We start from the raw sequence: 25,336 nt of genomic DNA on the forward strand, positions 1-25,336 counted from the left end.
CTGTTATAGGGTGTGTTAATCTACGACAATGTGGCCAGATGCCGAGAGATAGACCACAGCCTGATGACGATGGTGCTCAACAGAGAGTTGACAAAGCTCATACAGTTCAGAGATTTGAGAGAGCTGACAACGACGGTGCTCAACAGAGACTTGCCAGAGTTGAGACAGTTCAGAGAGTTGGGAGAGAAAGATGACCGAGCCCAAACAGCTGAGCGCATTTATTTTTATTTTTTTCATTTTCTCTCTGATGAGAGGCAAATAGGTTAAACAATTGACCATTTATTTGAAACAATGTTTTTAATGGCATTTTAGTCTACTCATGTTTATTTTTTGTTAGAAACAGATAATTTTATATGGGTGGTTATTTCTGAAATCACCTTATCACGAGGTCCTTTTCTCACAATTTCCTTTATTTTATATATTCCTTTAATTTGTGACATGTGAGATGGCTTGGTTCAATTAGTAGTGAATTGTTTAAGATTTTTTTAAGTATGATTTGTGATTGCTTGCTACCAGCTCATGTTTGATTAATCTCTTGCGTTTCAAAACATTTAGAAAACTCAACTAAAAGATTTAATTTTAGATTTTTTTTAATTTATAATAATTTTAGATAAGTTCAATATACCATGATGGCTAGTTATTTTATATAATAATAATGCTTTGCTAATATATAGATTCATTGTCTTTTTTTTTTTTAAAGTAAAAAAGAAATTCATTAAAAAGCTGGGAATAATTTTCCCCTTTACAAAAGCCAGGCCAGAGGCCAGGCCAAACAACAAGTCTATTGGTATGTATGCTTAGACAATACAAGTATACAGTCCCAATATTCCCGTTCAAAAAGAGCAAAAAGAAGATAGGCTCTTGACAAAGTCCAAAAAACATAAGATGAGCCTCCTTCTAAAATTGCAGCAAGCTTGACTTCCACTATAAAATCAGCTCAAGTGGACAAAAACACCCTTTCGATCTCAGGCCATGAAAAACCACAAGAAAACAGACAGAAATAACAGCACATGTAACAATCGTCTTCCCCAGAGAGGAACACTTATAAAATTCAAGTTAGTTCTCTTATTGAGCCCACAATCCAAATCCCCCAAACCATAGCAAACATATGGAAGTACCTAGCCAAATAATCTCATAGAAAGTTGAAAGAAAGAGAATCATCCCGGGACACAGCAATCTTGGACAGACGCTGTACTCTAAACAAAGTCATTAACACAGCATAACCCCATAACCAGCAAAAGCACAAAAAACTCATCTTGAACAAATCATCGCACAACTGGACAAAAACCAAGAAACAGGAGAACACAGGGACGCAGTCCCCCTGGGCAGAATCCAAAAAATATAAACACAGTGAACCATTCCCCCTAAGGAAAGAAAGAAAACTCACATTGGGTGAAAAAATTCAAGTAAATCAACTTCTCTACCTACACCCTCCTTTATTAGTTGATCAGCTTCACGATTTCCTTCGCTTAACGTGTGTCTTGAGGATTAGTTAAAAAAATATAAAATTATGTACAAATAACTTTAAAATGGATTGACTCTTGAGGATTAGTTAAAAAAATTGTAATTAATAAATATAAAATTATGTACAAATAACTTTAAAATGGTTTTTATATAATATATTTAATCACAAGTAAATGGCTTGAACATGGACTAAAAACCTATTCTTTCTTACATTCATTGACCTTCAATTCATGTCACAATTTAATCAATAAAATAAATTAACAAATGCTCCTGAGTATTTTAGTCATTGATTGATACATGATTTTTTATCTAAAAAGTAAAGTTAAATTCCTCCTTCCCCAATTAAAATAAATAAATTGAGAAATTTATTTTGACTTTTTAATATAAGAGTTGTTGGATTTTTTTTTTTTAATATTCTGGATTGGAAACCTGTGGCAAAACTCGTGTTGGTTTTGTTTTGACAACTGGACTTGCTGTACGAAAACCTTGGACTGATATATAAAAGAAGTCCAACAACACAACACTGAGCAGAACAATCTTGGCATATGGATTGGATGCCTATGGCTATGGCTGCTTTCCATCCAAAACCATATGCCAAAGCGAAATACAGAGGTTACTTTTAACATCTCGATCGGCACAACAATCTTAAATTGATTAACACCAAAACAATCCAAGTCCATGTCTTCCAACATCCAGGATCGCATTACTAGATTTGAATGAATACACTTAGCTCTTTAATGCTCAATATTTCATCAACTCTAAGCTTAGCTCTTTAATATTAGGTTTTCTGCTGTCGCTTTTAGATGTGACAAACTCACTTAACTCAATTTAATGCTGGATATTTATTATCTTGAATTTTAAACTAAGCTCTTAAGCTTAACTCTTTAAGATTAGATTTTCTACTAATCCCTTTATTAACATATTATCTTATCTATACTTTAATTACTATTTTGTTGTATCATACATATATCAGGTCAGGATAATAAAGGTGATATAATTTCCTCGACTTTAAATTGTATATTAGACATTAACATCCCACCACCATATTTAAATGACAAAAGAAATCTTTGCGAGTAAAATGATGGATTACATGCACCTCTTTACAAGACAGATATTAAGATAGTGGTTGAGTTTAAGTAACATAGATAGATGTTTCCCAAGACTTGTTGGCGTTGCTCATCATAAACTCAATCAACCGCGCAAAGGAGTTGAATGAAGACCTATTACTGTCGCTCACAGCTTCCCTACTAAGTTTACTCATCTTTTTCACCCTTTTCCGCACCTCGCTATCAGCCTCCATCACGCAATTTATGGCTTTTTCTATTTCATCTGCCGTCACAGTATCACTCTCACCCAGCTTATAATCCAATCTCATCTCCACTGCTAATCCCAAATCCTTCACCATCTGAAACGCATTCAATTGTTGTTCTGCGTGCATTGGCCAAGTCACAATGGGCACCCCTTACCATAAGCTCTCCAGAATCGAGCTCCATCCACAGTGTGATACAAATCCTCTGATGGACTTGTGGGCAAGGGCCTTAACTTGTGGAATCCAACCACAAACCACTCCTCTTCCTTCTGTATGCTCCAAGAAAGCTTGGGGCAAAATCTCGTTCAGTTCGATGCAACTACTAGGCCTTCGTATACCATCCTTCTCTGGGCTTCTTCTTCTTATTGACCACAAGAATCTGGTGCCCCGATTGCTCGAGCCCCTAAGCAATCTCCGTGGCTTGTGCTTCATCGAAGGCCTGCAAGCTTCCGAAACACAAGCAAACCACCGATGATGGTGGTTGATCGTCAAGCCATTTCATAATCTTGTCAAGTTGGATCTGATCGCAGAGCGAACTACTCTGACCATGAAGGTGAAGCAGCGGCCCTAACACGTAGAAGGGTATATCATACTCTAACTCTAATAGAGACTTGACAGCATGAGATTCCAACTCCTCGAATGAATTACTAATGATGGCTTTGGTCTGCTTGAATCTTCTCACAAGATTTAAGAAGCAAATATACCCACCATTCTTGTCAAACAAAACTGAAGGTGAAACATTATTAGGAACCGGGTTCACATAAACTGGAATAACTAACTCAGTATCAGAGGCTTGAAACTCCCGACCAACTAGATCATGGCGAGTAATTAGGTGTAACATGAACCCAAGACAGGCTACACCAGAAGTGTTGAAAAGATAGGAAGAGAGCCCAAGCTCACTGGCTACATCAATCATGGGAGTAGTAAACGTATCAACAACTAAGCCTACAACAGAGATAGACTCAGGCAAAATGTGATTGATGATGCAATCTTTGACGCACAACTTGTGACTCTATAGAGTTTAACTCCAAGTACTCCTTGGCAAATGGAAACGCTTACCGAGACAGCTACTTGTGTCTGAGGAAGATTGATAAATCGAAGTCGAGGAACATCAGAGGAAGCAAGTGATCCAGCGTATGTTTTAAGCTCGGGGGCAAAGGGTGTGTCCATGATTAGAAAGGTGACTGAGAAACGCTCATCCTGATCAAGCAAGCCCTTTGCAAACTCGACATGCGAGACGAGGTGGCCTATGGCTGGCGTCGGAATGAACACTAGCTCCCCCTTCACCATTATTATCGATGGTGGTGGCTATTTTTTTTTTTTTTTTTGAAAATGGAGTGGTTGAGATTTCACAGCTGTTTTATCTTTAAAAAGAATCAATTATTGCCGAATAGAATTGCAGTCTCTTACTTGAAATTTTAGATTTAATTTAGATTTAAAATTCAATTGGGATTTTTATTATGTGACAATATTAGTTTAACTTGTATAAATAAAATGTATTTGAAATTCTACAGAAAAATTTTCTTTAAATTATGGGAGATTTGAGATGTTTTTGATGGGAGGAAGTCTATAAATAGATATTCTACTCTTGACTGACTCAATAATCCACTAGCCCTGTATCCATCATTGGGAATTGCATTAAATCAGAATATTAGTTTCTTATTTTATTATTGATATGGATGGAGATTAGTACGATTGTTATTATTTTTGCTGCTATGATTTGTTTACATAAACATATTTGAGTATGGTTTATCACGTGGTATCATAGTAATATTTTTTTTTTACCTATAAATAAAATTATAATTTCAAAAAAATTAAGATTTATTACGAATTAATATGACCCATAATGGAATTGATACTGATAAAATTTTTAGATCTAGATTTGTTTTACCATGCTCAATGATTATTTTGTGTAAAATTTTCATTGGCCTTTCTTGTAAAATTTATGCATGTTATGCTGTGATATTTTCTAGTTGCTTCTACCTTGTGCTAGTAGTCTTGCAAACTCCAAAGCTTGTGGTGATATGAAGTTCGTTTTCCAGGTGGTAATTTGCGTGGGTGGGCCATAATTGGTAATTATTGACACTGTTCATGTATTTTTTGCATCAACCTTTTGACTAGTCAAATTGTTTCAATTATTTAACTTATTAAAGAAAGAAAGGACCTTAGTTTTGGATATTTGTTATTATTTTTGGACGCTTTTGTCTGACTTTTCATTTTTTTTCAATTGTAAATTTATAATAGGATGACTGTTGACTAAGTCAAATTGATTGTTATTATCTTTTGAGTGTTTTAATTGTTTTACGAAGATTGCAAATATGTGGCCTTGAGTTATTCGCATTGATTCAATAAAATTATGCGGACGGTTAGCGTGTGATTGGAAATTTTTTATCTTTTAATTCGTCTTCGTCACATGTTTCACTGTGAATTTGTTAAACTTACAAGTTGATTGTTGTAACTTAACTTGGGCTGCTTGTTTAATTAATTGTGTGTTGTCTTTTAATTAAATTTAGAGCTTAGTTTGTTTAATAAATAATTATTATTGAGCTTGCTTTAATTTGCATGTAGGCCTTTATAATTATTGTGTTTTGAATTTTTAGTTGTAAATAAATAACTTGGGCATGTGATTTAAGTTTGGGTTGTTTAAAATATAGATTATAAAATTTGGACATTTATGTTATTAATATAAACGTGTTTTTGAAGCCTATTATGAATTAGACCTAATTTAGTTTTCTAGATCTTAATTTTTGTAAATAGGCTTGACTATTTAATTAGTCATAAGGAAGTTTACTTAGTCCAAATTCATTCTACTTTTAATTAAGCTATTATTAGCATAATAAAATAAATTATTTATGTTATGCTTATTTTTGTAAAAATAATATCTTAATTTATGGTATTGATGTCATATGATTAGTGTGCATTTGATTAATTAAGGAGTAGCTACAGCATCTTTAATTATGACAATGCATACATAAAGTATTGATATATATATATATATATATATATATATATATATATATATATATATATATATATTGTTGATCACATCTAGATTTTATGACATGAAATTGTAATTGAATATGTTAATATGTTAATTTTATCCTACAGGGAGATTATCATATATTCATATTTAATTAGGATGAAATAGTAAATAATTTCTATTTCTTAATTAACCCATATGTATTAAGAAATATTGATGATTTGTTATTTTCATCATAAAGTAAGTGAATCAATTTTGTGTTAAACTTTATATCCACAAACAGTTTTTTATGACATGTCGATTCATGTTTATTATTTTGATATATCTTATATTGGTAAGCAAATCATTTTTTTGATGGTTGTGTCTCAATTTTGTAACATAAACATGATTATTTTTTTATTTGCAATTCAATCTTTGATATTATCTAGTGAAAAATCTGATATTCCCTATTTAAGTGGCAACAACTATAAAGTATGGAAAAAGAGAATTCTTCTTTATTTTGGGTGTATTAACCTTGACTATGCTCTTCAAAAGGATGAGATTGCTAGAATTATGGCTACTAATACACCAACTAAGATTATTTTATATGAACGATGGGATCATTTGAGTGTGATGCTTATCAAATCTCACATTAATACTAGTATTCATGGGTCCATACCTAAACGCAAGAAGTCAAGGACCTTTAGAAGGCTATTGATGAGCAATTTAAGTCTTTTGAGAAAGGTCTAGCAAGCACTCTTATAATTAAGTTGCTATCAACAAAGCTCACTAACATCAAAAGAGTGCGCGAGCACATTATGTAAATGAGGGATATAGCTGCTCAGCTAAAGATTTTGAAGATTGAAATTTTCTATTCTTTCTAGTACACTTTATCTTGAACTCTCTCCTATCTCAATATAATCCTTTTAAAATATTCTCTAACATAAAAAGAAATATGATCAATTAATGAAATCTTGGTCATGTGTGCAAGAGGAAAAGAGATTGCTCTAAGAAATGGGTGAAAGTGTACATATGGTCACATAAGAAAAGGATAAAAATCAAGCCAATAGGAAGAGAAAGAAAGCGAAAGCGAAAGCATATACACTTGCCTATACTGTGAATAAGGAAAAATCCTAGTGTTTCTTTTGTAAAAAGAAAAGACATAAGCTGGAGGATTGTCCGAAACGAAAAGGCTTGGCTTGAAAAGAAAGTTAATCTCAATTCTTTTGTATGTTATGAATCTAATAAAGTTAGTGTTTCTTATAACACTTGGCGGATTTATTCTAGTTCTACAATCCATGGTTTTAATAGCATGCAGGATTTTCTAAACCTAAGGAACCTAAATGAAAGTGAAAAATGCATCTATTTTGGAAACTAGATGGGTCACATGTGGGAGCCATAGGAACATTTAGACTTGTTTTAAGTATTGGTTTTCTTTTGGATTTGGAATGAACCTTTTATATTCTAAGTTTTTCTAGAAATTTAATTTCTGTTTCCAAACTTGTACCATTTGGATATTCCTTCAATTTTTCTGAAATAGTTTTTAATTTATTTAAAAATTCAGTTATTGTTGGAAAAGGTACAATGGATGATAGTTTGTTTAAGTTTATTCAATCAGAATGTTCCTTTAAGTTTAATGGCTTCACACAATGATGTTGGTATTAAACGTTATGTTATAAACGAAAAAATCTTCCATGTTTTGGCACTAAAGATTGAGACATATCTCCATTAAGAGAATCAAAAGGTTAGTGAGTGATGGAGTTCTTGAAGCTCTTAACTTTAGGGATTTTGATTCTTGTGTTGACTGCATTAAAGGAAAATAGACTAACAAGACCAAGAACGGTGTTAGGAAAAGTTCTGAAATATTAGAAATCATACATACTAATATTTACTATCTTGATATGAGTTTGAATGCTTAGAAATATTTTATTACCTTTATAGATGATTACTCATGATACATGTATATCTACTTGCTTCATTATAAAAGCGAAGCATTGGATACTTTTAAAATATTTAAAGCAGGGGTAGAAAAACAATGTGCAAAACAAATTAAAATTATAAGATCAGGTAGATGTGGTGAATATTATGGTAGGTACATGGAAATTGGGCAAGCACCTGGTCCATTTGTTGATTTTCTTCAAAAGCAAGGTATTATAGCTCAATGCACCTTGCCTGGCTCACTAGACCAAAATGGTGTAGTAGAAAGAAGAAATCACGCTTTGATGGACATGGTTAAGAATATGCTTAGCAACTCCAAACTTCCTTTGTATTTGTGGATAGAGGCTTTTAAAAGAACAACGTATATATTAAATAAAGTTTCAACTAAGGCAATTTTTAAAACGCCACTTAAGTTATGGAAAGGTTGGAAACTGAGTTTGCGACATATACATATCTAGGGTTGTCAGTTGAATTACAAGAAAATAAGTTGGACTCAAGGACTATTAGTGCATATTTCATTAGATATGCTGCAAAGTCTAGGTGTTATCGATTTTATTGTCTTTCCCATATTAATAAAATAGTACAGTCAAGAAATGCAAAATTTATTTAAAATGACATGGTTAGTAGGAGTGATCGACCTTGAAACTTAGGTTTTGAAAAAAATCCTATTTTTAATACAACTTGAACACCAAGTTGCAAATTTGTTATTGTAAATAATAGCCATCAAAATCTTATGGATGTTGATCAACTAATTGTTGAAATTCCATGTCATGTTAATAATGTTTTAGTAAATCCTGCTTCCCCACAAGAGTACGAGCAATTAACTCCACAAGAGGTGGTTCCAGTTGTGCAACAACCTCCATAAAAGGTTATTGAACCAACATTAAGAAAATCTACCAAACTAAAGAAGTCAGCAACATATATTGATTATATTGTGTACATTCAAGAATTTGACTATGACATTGGTGCTGTTAATGACCTTGAGACATTTTCACAGACAATGGAATGTAATAAATCTACATTGTGGTATGATGCAATGAATGGTGAAATGGATTCTATGGTGAATAATCAAGTCTGCGATCTTGTAGAGTTACCTAATGAGGTGAAGGCCATTAGTTGTAAAAACTCATTAGGCAACATTGAAAGATACAAGGCAAGACTTGTTGCTTAAGGATTCACACAAAAGGAAGGAATTGACTATCGAGAAACTTTTTCTCTTGTGTTTAAAAAAGATTCATTCTGTATGATCATGGCATTTGTGGCCCATTTTGACTTAAATTTACATTAAATGGATGTGAAAACGACATTCCTCAATGAAGATTTAAAGGAAGAGGTATACATGAAACAACCTGAAGGGTTTATTTCTGATCATGTTGAGCTTTCGGTTTGCACCCTTAAGAACTCTATATACGGACTTAAGCCTCTTGGTAGTGGTACTTAAAATTCCATAACATAATCTTTTCTTTTGGTTTTATAGAGAATGTTATGAATCAGTGAATATACCACAAGGTTAGTGGGAGTAAAATCATCTTTCTGGTTTTATATATAGATGATATTTTACATGCACCAATGATTTAGGGCTGCTGCATGAAGTGTAACAATTTCTCTCTGAACATTTTGATATGAAAGATATAGGTGAGGTTTCTTATGTCATTGGCATTAAGATCATAGGGACAGATCTCGAGGCCCCTTGGGATTGTCTTAGAAAGACAATATCAATAAAGTTCTTAAAAGATTTTAGATGAAAGATTGTTCACTCATCATTGCACCCATTGTGAAGGGTGATAGGTTCAATTTGAATCAATGTCCCAAAAATGGCCTTTAGAGGGAAGAGATGAAAAATATTTCATATGCTCTAGCTGTAAGAAGCCTAATGTATGCTCAAGTATATACTAAACTAAACATTGCATTTACAGTTGGAATGTTTGGAAGATATCAAAGTAACCCTAAGTTTAGACCATTGGAAAGCAGCAAAGAAGGTTATGAAGTACCTTCAAGGAACTAAGGATTTCATGCTTACATATAGAAGATCTGACAATCTGGAGGTAGTTAAATACTTAAATTTAGATTTTGTTGGTTGTGTTGACTCAAGTAAATCAACATCTGGATATATGTTCATATTTGTTGAAAGAGCTATTTCTTGGAAAAGTACAAATCAATCTCGAATTGCTACTTTTACCAAGGAAGCAGAGTTTGTTTCTTGTTTTGAGGCAACATTACAGGGTATTTGGTGAAAAGTTTCATATCTGGGTGACAAGTTGTTAAGTTTATCTCAAAGCCATTAAAGTTGTATTGTGAAAATTCACCAGTTGCGTTCTTTGCTAAAAATAATAAGAATGGAAGTTGAAGTCAACACATCAACATTAAATACTTAGCTATTAGAGATCACATAAAAACAAATAAAGTGCTCATTGAACACATTCACACTAAGTTGATGATTGTAGATCCTCTGACAAAAGGCACACTAGCAAAGTTGTTTAAGGATCATGTTTCACGAATGGGACTTAGTTCCATCTTGTCACATACAGTTTGAATTAAAATGCTAGTTTATTTTATTGTGAAACTATGAATTTTTTAATTGTTTTCTCTTTTTGGATTGTATATAGTTATTATGAGAATAACAATTGTTTTTGAGAACTTGGAAAAAACATTTGAGGTTTATCCATAAAGTTGTATACCACATATTTAGCTTTTTGCAAAAGGGATTTTTGTATTATAATACATGGAAGGTAATTCTTGTTCTCAGATGACTTACCACCATGGTTCGTGTATTTTTTTTTCTTTTTGTTTTAAGCATTTCGGTAATTAAACTAATATATTGTGTAGCTATTAAAATAACAAATGTTTAGACCACATGGGAGAATGTTGGAATTTTATATTTAATTTAACTTTAAAATTCAATTGTGGTCCTTATCACGTATTTGTTATAATCTACTAAATATTTATCTCTTACATTTAAGTATGTGATAGTATTAGTTTAAGTGGTATAAGTAAAATTTATTTCAAATTCTAGATAAAGATTTCCCTTAAATTTTGGGAGATTTGAGATTTCCCTTATGGGAGTAAGTATATAAATAGATATCTTATGGGTTTTCTGACACATCAATTCATTTGCCTTGTATCCCTTAGTGGGAATTGCATTGAGTTAGAAGATCTCATAAAAAGAGTCTTCTTTTATTATTACTATGGCTGGAGGCTAGTATTGACTCCTATTTATTTTCATTGCTATATGATTTGTTTATGAAAACATATTTGAGTATAGTTTATCATCAACTGCTAACATTATTGGAAAAAATAAAGAAAATTTAAAATCTGTGTTGACTCATGTGTTTTTTATGATAACAAAACATTCACATTTATTGATGTTTAATTACATTATTTAAGTGTGTAGGACAAAGTTTAAAAGCCTTAACATTTTTTGTTTGGAAGCAAGTTAAGAAGCTTGCTTAATTACAATATTAGTTAATCAATTAAAAAAGCAAAGAAGAAAAGACTTAATGAAGATAGCATGTTGATAACTGATTAACACAAAGCCTTAATCAATTAAAGCAGAACTAGATGCTGACTTAAAGCAAGACAGAAGAACCTTAATCAGTTAACACCAGGCTTAACTGATTAAGGAAGTGCTGGAAGCTGAAATGAAAGACATGCTAATCGGTTAAGAGGTATGGTTAATTGGTTAGAGCACAAGGTCCTAGTATCTTCAAGCACCAAAAACAAGTTTGAAAATATAGTTAACCGTTGAAGGAAGCCAAAATGGAAAAGTTCAAAATTCGAAAATCTTCTAGTTGATTAAAGGTGATTTTAATCGATTATGATTGAAAGGAGTAAAGCTTCAATTAGTTAGGGGATAACATAACCAATTAAAGGAAGACTATTGCATAGAGAAGTGAAACAGAAAGTTTGTAATCAAATAAAGCCTACCGTTACCAATTAGAGAAAGTTTGCTAAAGAAAAGAAGTCTGAAGACAGAGAACTCTTAATTGATTAGAGCCTCATGTAATTGGTTAGAGTAAAGAACACAGCAACAAGACAGTGCAAGGTAAAGAAGCTCTAATCGATTAGAGCTACCAATAACTAGTTAACAAAACAATATCTGCCTATTTGAAAAGAGCCGCTAGAAGATAAAATAACGGCTAGTAACAACTAGAAACTATCTCTAACGCCTAGAATAAGTCTCCTAAGTATTTAAAGGCTCTCTAAAAGTCAAAAATGAGATAAAGAAGCTACCAAGAGTGATTTTGAGCTTAGAAAACCAAAAACCTTCTTTTTACATTTGTATTCCACTACTATCTTTGTGACAGTGTTTGTGCTGAAGCTTGTACAACTTAGATCTATTAGGTGATCATTTGTACCTCTTTTTGTCTTCTATTTCTTATTTACTTAGAGTGTGCAAGACACTCTAAAGCGTAGTCTAAGCTAGGAAAAGCTTAGGATTTATTGTAAAAGGGTTTTGAGCTTAAGTTAGAAACTCACCTTGTAAAAGCATGGTGGAAGCTATTAATTTCACTGGTTTTAGTAAAGTTAGGTTGAAAATCCTTGATTGGGAAAATCATGTTAGTCCCTATAATATGTGTTAGAGGGGGGGTGAATAGCACAATTTGGCTCTTGACAATATTGAAAACTAATTTCCAGAACTTAAGAAAACAAAAATAGAGTATAAAATGCACAGCAATTTAGAGTGTGTCGGTCCAAGACCTACATCCACTACCTTGATTATCCAACCAAGGATTTTCCCACAAACTCACTAACAACCAGTGAAATTCATAAGCTTTCACCAAGCTTTACAATGGCTTTTACCAAGCTCAACCAAAAACCTTTTACACTAGTTTTTCACAGGCTAAACTAAAACCCAAAGTAGTTTTCCAAGGCTAAATCACAACCTTTAACAATCAAGCTATCCCAAGCTTGAACAACCCCTTAGAGTGACTCCCTCACTCTAAGAATACAAGAGAAGTAGTAGAAGAAAGTACCTATGATCACTAGTTGATCTGATTGGTACAAGATTAAGTGCTAAATACAAATGTAAAGAGTATGCGTTTAAGTGCAGACAAGTGTAGTGAAGCTTTTCTGATTTTTCTACTTTCTATAGCTCAAATCTCATTCAAGGCTTCAAAAAACTTGTTTCTAATTGTTGGAAGACCCTTTTATACTTGGAGATGCAAGTCTGATGGCAGTTTGGCAGTTTATATCCGTTGGAAACAATCAAGGATGAGTTCTAGTCGTTAATTTGTCTTGTAGTGCTCTAGTTCAAATTGCAGACAAAGAGCTCTTAGTCGACTAACTTGGTTGACTAAGTTGATTCCGTTTCTGATTTGCAGATTCTGGCAGAGAGCACTTAGTCGACTGACTTAGTTGACTAAATTGATTCTGTTTCTCAAACTCTTCAGCCCGCTATTTCTCCAATTTGAAATTTGGTCAACCAATGTTCTTTCTTGTTTCACCAATAAGCTTCCCCCTTGTTATTTAGTTGCATCTTGTTGATTTTATCCTTCTTTTTCTTTCAAAAATATTCTTTGAAGAGTTAATAAATTAATTTCATATATTAATTTTCTGCACACTCAAGTAAAAGTATTGGACACAAATAAATGGGAATGTTTTATTATCATCAAAAACTAATGGAACCAACAGATCAAGGTAGTAAATGTAGATCAGGCGGATGGAACCACTATAAATATTGTGTTTTGTCCACTTCTCTTAACCTTTCTTTACTTGGTGTTCACTAACTTTCACAAGTTCTCAACCATCCATCTTAAAACGGTTTTCAAATTTCTAGATTTACTTTCAAAATATTTTTAAAGTGCTATTCATTCCCCCTCTAGCATCCCTTTTGAGACCAACACTTTGTTCCTTAAGTCTCTGAAAACTTTTCAATATCTAAATGATTTTCTTATCCAAATTATTTTTTGAGTGATTTTATTTATTTTTTAACTTTTTATCATATTTGTAATTATTATTCTTTAGCAAATGTTGACAACAAACTTCAGTTCCGATCTCCTAAACACCAAAAGTGAGCATCCCTCAAACCTCCCTTACCCAAATTCATTGCAATTAACCAAATTTCATATCTAAAGCTCCATTTTCTTCCTTCCTTAGAAATGAAAAGAAAATCTTATATAGTATAAAATTATATAAGATACAAAAAAAATCTAAATTGTATATTGAGAGATTTAAATTAGGTATGTTACATAGATAAATGGAATATATATATATATATATATATTGTCACCCCCCATTATCAAACCATCGCTAGCATGAAGGCCAAATTGATATAACCCACAAGGCCCACATAAGCCTACAAACCTGTACGTATTTCGCATGAAATTCATTTATACTCATCTATACAAATTCAACATTCATATTTTAAACACATGTTTTATATTCCATTCATCACAACCATGCATGACACCAATATATAAACATAACCACACTGTAACTGTATAACCTTTCAACACATCTGAACATAGTAGTGCCCATATCTATAAACAACAAAAAGGGACATTGCAATTAGACAAAACCGAACAAGACAATAGAGCCCATTTGGTATGTTGTTGATGCAGCTAGTGAATGCCTTTAAATACTTACCAAGGTTGCCAAAAGAGGATACACCTCAAAGCTAAGCTCTATCTAACTCGGGATCTGAAAACAAAAACATGAGATTTTAAAAAAGGTGAGTATATAACATTCAGTGAAGGATAAAGAAGGAAACGAGCATTAACAGAAAAGTATTTAATAAATCATGCTATTTTAGCTTAAAACCATGCAATTTTATTTGCAAACATAAAACTATGAATGAACGTACTAAAAATCCAACATATTTTATTTATAAAACATGATATAATCATATTCTGGAAAACCAAACTCTTTATGTCTCAAATCACATGAAAAAGAACCATTTGTATTGAAAATAGGGGATAAATATCAATACATAAGAAACAAATCTTGGTACTTCATTCAAAATCTGTATACATTAACGCTTTTCTCATTTCAAAACTTTACCACACTTGATCTAGTCACACAACTCAGTAAATATTCAAATTTTAAGTACGTTCATATAACTTTAAAATAGTGAAAAGCTTATAACAATATATATCAAATCGTTCAAGCATAATGATTAAAATTAATATACTAATGGAGCAACTTAACAAATACATAAGATAAACACATCAAACATTATAAGTGGCCAACCCTATAATCAGTGCACTTTGGCATACTAACTCTACTATCGCTTGTGCCATCCTCCAGCCACAAGGCTAGCGCCATTTACCCCACTTCCCCTCACTAACTAGGGTGGTCTTATTGTGCACAATAGTTAACAGAACCGTTGCTATCCCAAGTCCTTACTTAAGTGCTTAACATTGAAAACATTTTTCCCACAAAGTTCCATATCCAACATAAACAAAGAGAATATAATCATACCACACATAATATTTCACAAAACAAATTACACCATATATGCTGTCAACATTTAATAGCTCTCAAACAACTTAAAAATGCTTCCAATATAAACATGGTTGAAAGCAAAACATATAATACAAAGGGTTCGTTTACCATTTACATTTTTAAAAGCATTTATCATAACATAATGAATGTTGTATGCATTAAATAAAAGCAATTTAAATGCATATTCCTCACTTCTTATGCTACCTTGCCAAAGCTAATACCAAATAGCTTAATTCCCCTAAATTGAACCTTTGATCTACAATAAAGCCTAAACAATTTAACACATAAAAATAAACTCTAAATCAACATTTTTAAACTATAACTCCAACTAGTAATCCAACACCTCTAAGGCCTCAATCTAAGTTGAGTCTTAAAGTACCAATTGAAACTATAATTGTCAATAAATAATTAATACATTTAATTGTCAATAACCCCAAATATATCATAAAAATTTATAATTAATACACTAGCTAAATTATATCCTAACCTAACATTTAATCTAGAATCCAAGTCTAATTCACAAACTCATTAAACTTACTACCCAAATTTAAGGTTTCTTTGCCTCGGTGACCTTAGAAGTGTAAAAATCCACAAAAGCACAGTGAACTGATCTTGGAGTTGGAAATGAACTAAAAGACCCAAACCTTGATAATGAATAAAATTTGAAAATTAGAGGAATTATTTGGAAGTTAAAACCCATGAAAAAAAAAAGCTAGAATATGAAAATTCTTACCTTCATTTAGCCTTAAAATTCGAGGTTCGAAGTTTAAGGTCTTGCTAATAGAAAAAGAAAAGAAATAAAGAAAGAAAATCAAATATGGGAAGAAAAGAAAGAAAAAGAACTCCACAGGAGAAACTTAGGTAGCCTACCCTTAAGAAAGAAAAAAAAATATAAGGCTTCTCGACAAAGCTTGATTTCTTTAACTTTTGAAAAGTCAAAGATGTTTTTGTGTTATTTAGGGGCAATTAACTACTTTTAATTATTTAGGAGTAATTAACCGGTTGATCTTCAAAACCTATTTTACAAAATTAAAATATTCTCTAAAAGCAAAAACTTAAAATATTTAGTTACCAAATATTTTGCATCACTCACCAAGGTAAGGTCACTACTACCTCTTAGTCCACATCACCATTCCTACATTGGGTTATGTATCTATAAATGTCAAGGTTTCACATTCTCTTCCACTTATAAAAATTTGGTCATCAAATTTATATCAAGTGTACTAATCTTATTACTCAAATAATTGAGGATACTTGGCTCGCATCTCATCCTCCAACTACCAAGTACCATCCTTGTTAATGTGTTTCCTCCATAACACTTTCACGAGGTTATCTCTTTGGAGCATAACTTCTTAAATTGTCTATCAAAGATAATCACTAGTTGCTCCTTGTATGTCAAGTCATCTTTGAACTATATAGCCTCATGGTAGATTACATGTGATGGATCTAGTTGGTACTTTCGGACCATAGAAACATGGAATACTGAAGAGGTTTGGGGAAAGTGCTAATCAATATACTACCCCACCAACCCTCTCAAAGATCTCAAAAGGTCTAATGTACTTAAGGCTTAGCTTGCCTTTATTGCCAATCCTCATCATGCCCTTAGTCAACAAAACCATTAAAAACTCATGGTCTCTTTCCTGGAACTTTAAATGCTTTAGTCCACTGTCCACATAAGACTTTTGTCTACTTTAAGTTGCTAACATCCTCTCTCGTACCATCCATAGTTTGTCCATAGCATCTTAGACCATATTCAAGTCTAACAATTATCTTTCACACACTTTAAACCATCCAAGGGCTGACCTACACTTTTGGTTATACAAAGCCTTATAAGGTGTCATTTGGATACTAGCCTAATTATTATTATTATATGCGAACTCTACCAAGGGTAAGTGTTTATCCCATGTAGACCCAAAATCAATAACGCAAGCTGTCAACATATCCTCTAAAGTTTGTATAGTTTTCTCAGATTGTCTATCAATCTTATGGTGGAAAATTGTGTTCAAGGTCAACCTAATTCCCAACGCATCTTATAGTTTTCCTCAAAATCGACTCATGAATTATGTACCTTTATCAAACATTATGGTCACCAGAACCAAGGTAGTCTCACAATCTCATCTACATAGATTCTAGCATATTACGCAACCTCATATATGGCCTTGATCGACAAAAAGTGTGCTGACTTCGTTAACCAATCAACTATAACCCAACTTGAATCATAACCGCCACTAATACGAGGCTAACCTATCACAAAATCCATGGATATATGTTCCGCTTCCACTTAGGTAAGGGCAATGATTGTAACTTTCCAATAGGTTTTCGATGTTTCGCTTTTACTTACTGTCACACCAAACACTTAGCCACATATTCAACTGCATCTCTCTTGAGTCTATTCCATCAGTACACCTCCTTCACATCATGATACATCTTAGCAGCACCAGAATGCATTACATAAACTACCATGGGAGCCTTCTCTAAAATCTCTTTCCTCAATCCATGAAGATCCAATACGTGCACTCGAGTACCATACCCTAATAAACTATCAGTACCTATAATAAAGCTCTTCTTCTTACACTCTGAAAATGTCCCAAGGTCTTGACTACAAAATCATCTCTACTCAAGGCATCCTTAGTCCGATTTAATAGCATCAGTCTAACTTGAAATGCGCCATTAAACCATCAGTGTCACAAACCTCAAGATGAACTCCCATATTGCCAAGATCGTGCATGCCTTATACCAAAGCTCTCCTTTATATTGACACGTGAACCAAACAACCCATAGATTTCTGACTCAAGGCGTCCACTACCACGTTCACCTACCTAAGATGGTAGAGCATGGTGCAGCTGTCATCTTTGAACAACTCAAACTATTTACGCTACTTGAGATTAAGATCCTTCTGTTGAAATATATACTATAAGCTCTTATGATCAGTATATATTTTGCATGACTCACCATATAGGTAATGTTGCCATATCCTCATGGCAAACATGATCGCTACTAACTACAGATCATGTGTAGAATAATTCTACTCATACCTCTTCCACTACCATGAAACATAAGTTATTACTTACCGTGTTGCATCAATACACAACCAAGTCCAATTCTCGATGCATCACAATATACGGTGTATCCCTGACCAATAAGGTAAGCTTAGCACCAAAGCAGTCGTGAAGCAAGTGTTTAACATTTGGAATCTCTACTTGTAAGCATCAAACCACAAAAACTTCACTCCTTTTTATGTCAACTTAGTGTTTAACATTTTGGACAAGTCCTTAAGAAATCATTTGTAATACCCAAATAACCTTAGGAAACTACAAATCTTTGCCACCATTGTAGGTCTTGGCCTTTTCTTCATCACTTCGATCTTCTTGCTAAGAACGGCATGATTAAAGCATCAATACAGCGAAATAACAAAAAAAAATTGAAATAAAATAAAAACCATGCCTCCTACCTTTGGATCACCTTGGTTGTTTAACGCAAAGTTATGCACCATATAAAATAAAAAAAAATTTTACCTTTCCAAGTGATATCATAATCAAATGGATTCCTTTTGGTGATAAAACATGAACACTTTTTATGTGAAAGAATCCTAGCCACTCAATTGCTTGGCCTCCATTGCCACACACACTATTGCAACGGATCCCTCTCAATGAGAGAGCTTTATGCCATAGGCTTGTGTTAGCAAATGGACAACGATTTGTCCTCTTTTTTTTTTTATTTCTAGCAAAGAATCAAAGGAGAAGTTTTCAAAAAAAAAAACTTCTTAAGGGTGGTGGCACTCAAGAGAAAAACCTTTTTTTCTTTTGTTTTTACTTTTTTTTCTCTATATAGAAAAGAGTGGCTATAATGTGATACTTATAACTACGTTAAACTTATTAAAATTTCCAAAGTAAGTCTTTAATAATATAAAAATTATAATATTTAACCAATACCTAATTAAACTCTTTTAATTGCTTCCTTAGTAGTTAAAACCTAAAATTTGATTTAAGTCTAACTTAAATCATCATGCTTTCAATTTAATCCAAATTGTAACCTTTATGTGTGACTCATTAGGTTCCTAACATGTTGGCAATGGAATTGAATTATAATATTATTAATTAATTAATTAATTAAAATGAATCATATTCAATTTTAAATTAAGTAATTCAATTCCATAGACCATGATTGACATCTAGCAATGCATCATGGCCAGCCAATTGTTAAGAGAGTCAAAGGATTCTTTGACAACCTTCCAGCGTACAGTTTTTTAGTGTAATTTATTTCCTCATCATCTATCTCGGAGATGAAAAGAGTTTGGTGCAGTGCCTACTTTTGTTGACTGTTATATTTGTTCCTGCAACTAGATCATTAGCTTTGTGGAGACTTATGAAACTCATTTCATAATCTCCTAATCACCTTGGCCAAGGATTTAATAAAGCTAATGTCAACCAAAAACTAATGAGATTTTGCCCCTTGAATCACTTAGGGCGATGATTCTTATCTTGACCACTCATTTGCCTTCATATGCTTCATACTATACCTAAAAACATCTTGTTTTGGCATCTTTAGTTAGGTTCCTGTAGGGATGAAATCAAAGCATAGTACTCCACATACAAGATAACTTGGTGTCTCAGGTCTAGGGAGTAGTTACACAACTGGCACATGAGAAGTATTGCATTAACACTTGAGTGAGGTACCTAATGCACTTCTCATGGCGGGTCATGTTTAGCGAACTCACTCTCCCATGGCAAGAACCCACATGCTAGTTCCAAGAATTTCTATACTTCAACCCATGAGAGTGATTGCTTACTTCACAAGTAAGGAACATAACATGTGCCGATCTTTTAGCATTATTGATGCCTTGCCTCAATAATACAATGATCAAGAACTTTTAAGAACAATGCTTTGATGCATAAGGATCTCATAATTGTATCCCAATACAATTCTTTTGCAAGGCATATATAGTTCCACGGGCTTTATCTACATAAGTACAAAAAGTAATTAAATCACAAACTTATGGATAAAAACTACCTCAATGTTATCATGAATAACAAAATGTCATACATGAATATCTCAAAATTACAATTCCCATACCACCACAGATTGGCTTGCAGGGCTTATACTAATAATTTTCCACTAGCACTAAAGCCAATCGCCTATGTACCTAATACCAATGTTCTTAACATGACGATTACGCTTCTATTGGGACAGTGTTTTAGTGAGAAGATCAGCAATATTATCCTTAGTGGGTATACGCTTTATGCAAATGTCTCATCTTTCAATGATCTCCTTGATCACATAGTAACGCCGCAATACATGTTTGGATTTATAATGAGACTTTGGTTCCTTTACTTGTGCAATGGCTCCATTGTTATCACAATACAAAGGTATTGGATCAACAATGATGGGAACCACATTTAGCTTAGTAATGAACTTATTAATCTAAACTTTCTTTTTCGCTGCCTAAGACATAGAGATGTATTCGACCTCGATTGAAAAATTCGTAGTTGTCTCTTGTTTGGAACTCCTCCAACTCACAGCACCTCCATTGAGTGTGAACACATATCCACTTTGTGACTTGCTATCATCTTTGTCAGTTTGAAAACTTGCATCCGTTTGACCCCTAACTTGGAGTTCACTTCTTCTATAAACCAGAAATATATCTTAAGTTCTTCGTAAGTACTTCAAGATGTTTTTCACAACTACTTAGTGACATTTACCAAGATTAGCTTGGTATCTACTAGTGACATTTAGAGTATAAGATGCATCTGGTCTAGTGCAAAACATTGCATACATGATATATCCTATTGCTGAAGCATATGGGATCTTCTCCAAGGTATTTTTCTCTTCTCTATTCTTTGGACACATGTCCGTAGAGAGATAGATGCCTTGTGACATAGGTAACTGTCCCCTCTTAGACTCCATCATGCTAAACCTTTTTATCACCTTGTTTATGTATGTGAATTGGGAGAGACCTAGAACCTTTTAAATCTATCTTTATAGATCTTTATTCCTAAAATGTAGGTTGCTTCTCCCAAATCCTTCATAGAGAATTGTTTGGACAACCAAATTTTCGTAGATTGCAGCAATGGTATATCATATCCTATAAGCAATATGTCATCAACATAGAACACTAGAAAAATTATGGCACTCTCACTAGCCTTTTTATAGACACGTGGTTCATCCTCATTTTTTATGAAGTCAAACCTTTTTATAACTTCATCAAAATGGATGTTCCAACTCCGATAAGCTTGCTTAAGTCCATAAATTGACTTTTGAAGCTTGCACACATTATTAGCATTAGCATTGGATATAAAACCTTTAGGTTGTGTCATGTACACTTTCTCTTGCAAGTTTCCATTAAGGAATGTAGTTTTTACATCCATTTGCCATATTTTATAATCATGGTATGCAGCAATTGCAAGCAAAGTCCTAATGGATTTAAGCATAGCAATTGGTGAAAAGGTTTATTCAAAGTCAATAGCTTGTCTTTGCTTATAACCTTTTGCTACCAATTTAGCTTTAAAGATTTGCACCTTGCCATCTACATCGATCTTTCTCTTAAAGACCCACTTGCACCCAATGGGTTTTATCCCTTCAGGTGAATCCATCAAAGTCCATACTTAGTTGGTATCCATGGCATCTATTTCAGATTTCATGGCTTCTAGCCATTTCTCATAATCGATGTCCAACATCGCTTCTTCATGGGTTGTAGGCTCATCATTTATCGACAATGCGTCTCTTTTTAAGAAATTCAATCTCTCTAGAGCTTGATGTATTCTACTAGACCTTTTGAGCAATTGTGCCTCTTGAGATTGTGGTTGTACATTAGATGTCACAATCTCAAGCTCAATTTTTAATGGAATGTCAATTTGTGGGTCTCGAAGTTCTTCAAGTACAACTTTACTCCCACTAACCCTTTCATGCAATAACTCTTTCTCAAGGAAAGTGGCATGCCTTAAGACAATCACCTTTTTTTTCGTGGGATTATAGAAATAATATCTGTGTGTTTCTTTAAGATATCCTATAAATTTACATTTGTTTGATCTCGTTTTTAGCTTATTAGACATTATACGCTTCACATAAGCAATACATCCCCAAATCTTGGCATAAGATAAGTTAGGCCTTTTCCCACTCCATATCTCATATGGTGTCTTATCAATTGATTTGGTAGGAACCTGGTTTAGTATGCAAGTAACAATATTTAAGGCATATCCCCAGAAAGATATAAGAAGATCTACACGACTCATCATGGATCAAACCATGTCCAATAATGTTCGACTCCTTCTCTCAGACACCCTATTGTGCTGTGGAGTCCCTAGAGAAGTCCATTGTGCTAGAATCCCATTCTCTTTTAGATAATCTTGAAACTCTTGGCTAAGATATTCTCGTCCTTGATCAGATCTAAAAGTGAGAATATTCTTGCTAATTTGTTTCTCAACCTCCGCTCTGCATTCTTTGCATTTGTCAAAAGATTCAGATTTATATTTCATCAAATATACATAACCATAGCAAGAATGGTCATCTATGAAGGTGATGAAGTAAGAGTATCCTTCTCTAGCACTAATATTCATGGGACCACATACATCCGAATGTACAAGTCCTAGTAACACCTCAGCTCATTCACCCTTCTTGGTGAAAGACAGCTTGGTCATCTTACTAAGGAGACAACATTCACACGTTCCATAAGATTCATAATTAAATGGATTGATATAACCTTGTTTGTGTAATTTGGTTAAGTGAGTCTCATTGATGTGTCCAAGCCTACAATGCTAGATGTAGGATAGTTTTGGATCACCTTTCTTTGCTTTTTTAACCTCTATATTGAGTATGGGTCTCTTAAGATCAAGAATATAAAGACCATTCGAATGTGTCCTTACACCATAATGCATCTCTCTCTTTGAGAAAGAACAACAATTGCCCTTAGCGCAAAATTCAATATCATCATATAATGCCAAGTATGACACAGATATGATATTTCAAGATATGGAAGGAACATAGTAGCAGTCTCTTAATTTCAAGATCAACCCAGAAGGTAAAGGTATGGTAACTATCCCTACAGCCGATGCAGCAACCTTTGCTCCATTTCCTACTCTTAAGACCACCTCTCCCTTTGTTAATCTTCTACTCGGTTCTAGCACCTTCATGTCATTGCATAAGTGTGACCCACATCCAATATCTAATACCCATGATGACAGATCAATAGTAGATAGATTTACTTTAATCTTATACATGGTCAAAGGTGAAACTTCTACAAGTTTCCCATTTTTTGAACTTGTCAAGAAGGCAAGGATATCTTCCTTCATGACATCTATTCTTAATAAACATTTGAGAATGTTTCTCAACTTGATATACCAGTCCAAACATTTTGGCCTGAATTTCATGATGACATCAAGTATGCCACATAAAGTAATGTGTATTCACATTCTAACAACCTAGACATTTAAAGAACGTTTATGAGTAATCATGCATTATAATCAACTAAGATGAGATAATAAATCTTAAATTGATTGCTCCCACTATTTTCTTCAAGATGAGAACCCTCCATATCACCTCGGGAGATCTCTACAAGGATTCTCTTAGTGGGCTAGGATCGTTATCCATTCTAATCATGACCTTGAGTGTGCTCAACAAACCATGATAGGTAAATTAGGTAAGCAACTAAGCTTACCAATTATATCTCTATACAACTCCTAGATCAACTAGGTGACAACACATTGCCTAAACATATCATATATGTTTCGCCTAGCCATTACCTCTAGTTTCCATAATAATCAAGTTTCCAAGCATCCAGATTTTATGAAACTAGTTGAGTAAGACCCACCAATAGCTCAAACATACTCATGTAAAAGTGTGACCTTGAGTGTGCTCAACAAGTCTCCGATTAAAAAAGCAACTAGGTTATCTTGCTATATGGTGGAAGGTGACTTAATCATGCTTGGCATGTGACTCAATATTTGCTTAGGGATTTTCTTATTTTTTACTTATTTAAGGTCTCATCTTTGCATGCATAGTATTTATTAATTGCATAAAAAATCTATAAGTATTTATTAATTGCATAAATAAATCTATCTTATGCATACTACTTTGCATCACATAGCATTTATTAAATGGCATAAAATAAATCTATCGCATGCATTCTACTTTGGATGATTATGGACTTTATCTATACTAATTTTCTTAAGCCATCGAAGGAAATTAGCTTGGTCAAACCTAGAGAGTAACATACAACATATTGTAATATTCCTCCTTGTATCTTCATGGCGCCTTTAGGTCTTTATCTTCGAATTGTAAAATAACTCCTAAACTAATCCTAATTCTACACTTATATGTAACTAATTACATTTTAGTAAAGAAACCTCATGGAATATCCGAGGGGAGTTAAGTGAGGAAAGAATTTTACAATCCCTGAAAATCAAAAGAAAGGTAGGGTGTGTAGACCCTATTTAATAAATAAATGCCATGATAAAATTTAACCATACATCCACAATCATATTGGGCCTAGTCCATAATCATCCACATTCATCCATCCACGTGAACATAAAATTAAAATTGTCTTATTCTAATTGCTAATCATATGAGGCATCCGAATTTAGTGTGCAACTAATTTCGAGTTCATCTTTTAATTCCATGTATGGAAACAATTTTTCATATATGAAAAGTCTTTACTAATCAGTATTAGTAATATTATCCATTCTTAATCTCATTAGGATTAGAATTAAAATATTATTACAAATTAAAACATTTTTAATTTGTAATCTTTAAACGTTTTAAGTAACTTTTACTAATCTTTTTAAATTAAAGATTATGTGTCTTCAATTATCTAATCTCATTTGATAATTTAAATAAAATATTTAAGACAAAATTATCTTTAATTATATTTAAGCATCTTAGTCGAATTTCACTTCTTAAAAGAAGGAAATTAATTCATGATATTTACCTTGTCCATATTTATCACACTCCCATATTTGTAGGAATCAAATTCCTAAATATATGGATGTGATTAATTAAATTCTGATATCTTTATTTTAAGAAATCAAATTCCCTAATTTAAATATATCAAAATTTCTCTTTCTGGAACTTTTCCATAAGCTATTGTTTAGTGAATTAGTATTTTTAATTGCACCAATTTAGGCTGCACAGATGGACACTAAAATTCCAAAAACTATGACTTTACAAAATTCTGGCAGCATTGTACCAATCATGGTTTTGTGGCTTGATGTGGAACCAAATCTATGAATTTA

The 25,336-nt window shown here is 33.0% G+C and overlaps 1 pseudogene; it reads right to left on the reverse strand.

Annotated features, from left to right (window-relative positions):
• Positions 1–2,510: 2,510 nt before the first annotated feature.
• On the reverse strand, positions 2,511–4,116 carry LOC18612306 (UDP-glycosyltransferase 71K1 pseudogene; annotated as a pseudogene).
• Positions 4,117–25,336: the final 21,220 nt, after the last annotated feature.

This window comes from Theobroma cacao, chromosome 1, assembly GCF_053813885.1.
Source record: "Theobroma cacao isolate CCN51 chromosome 1, ASM5381388v1, whole genome shotgun sequence".
In the NCBI taxonomy this organism is placed as follows: domain Eukaryota; kingdom Viridiplantae; phylum Streptophyta; class Magnoliopsida; order Malvales; family Malvaceae; genus Theobroma; species Theobroma cacao.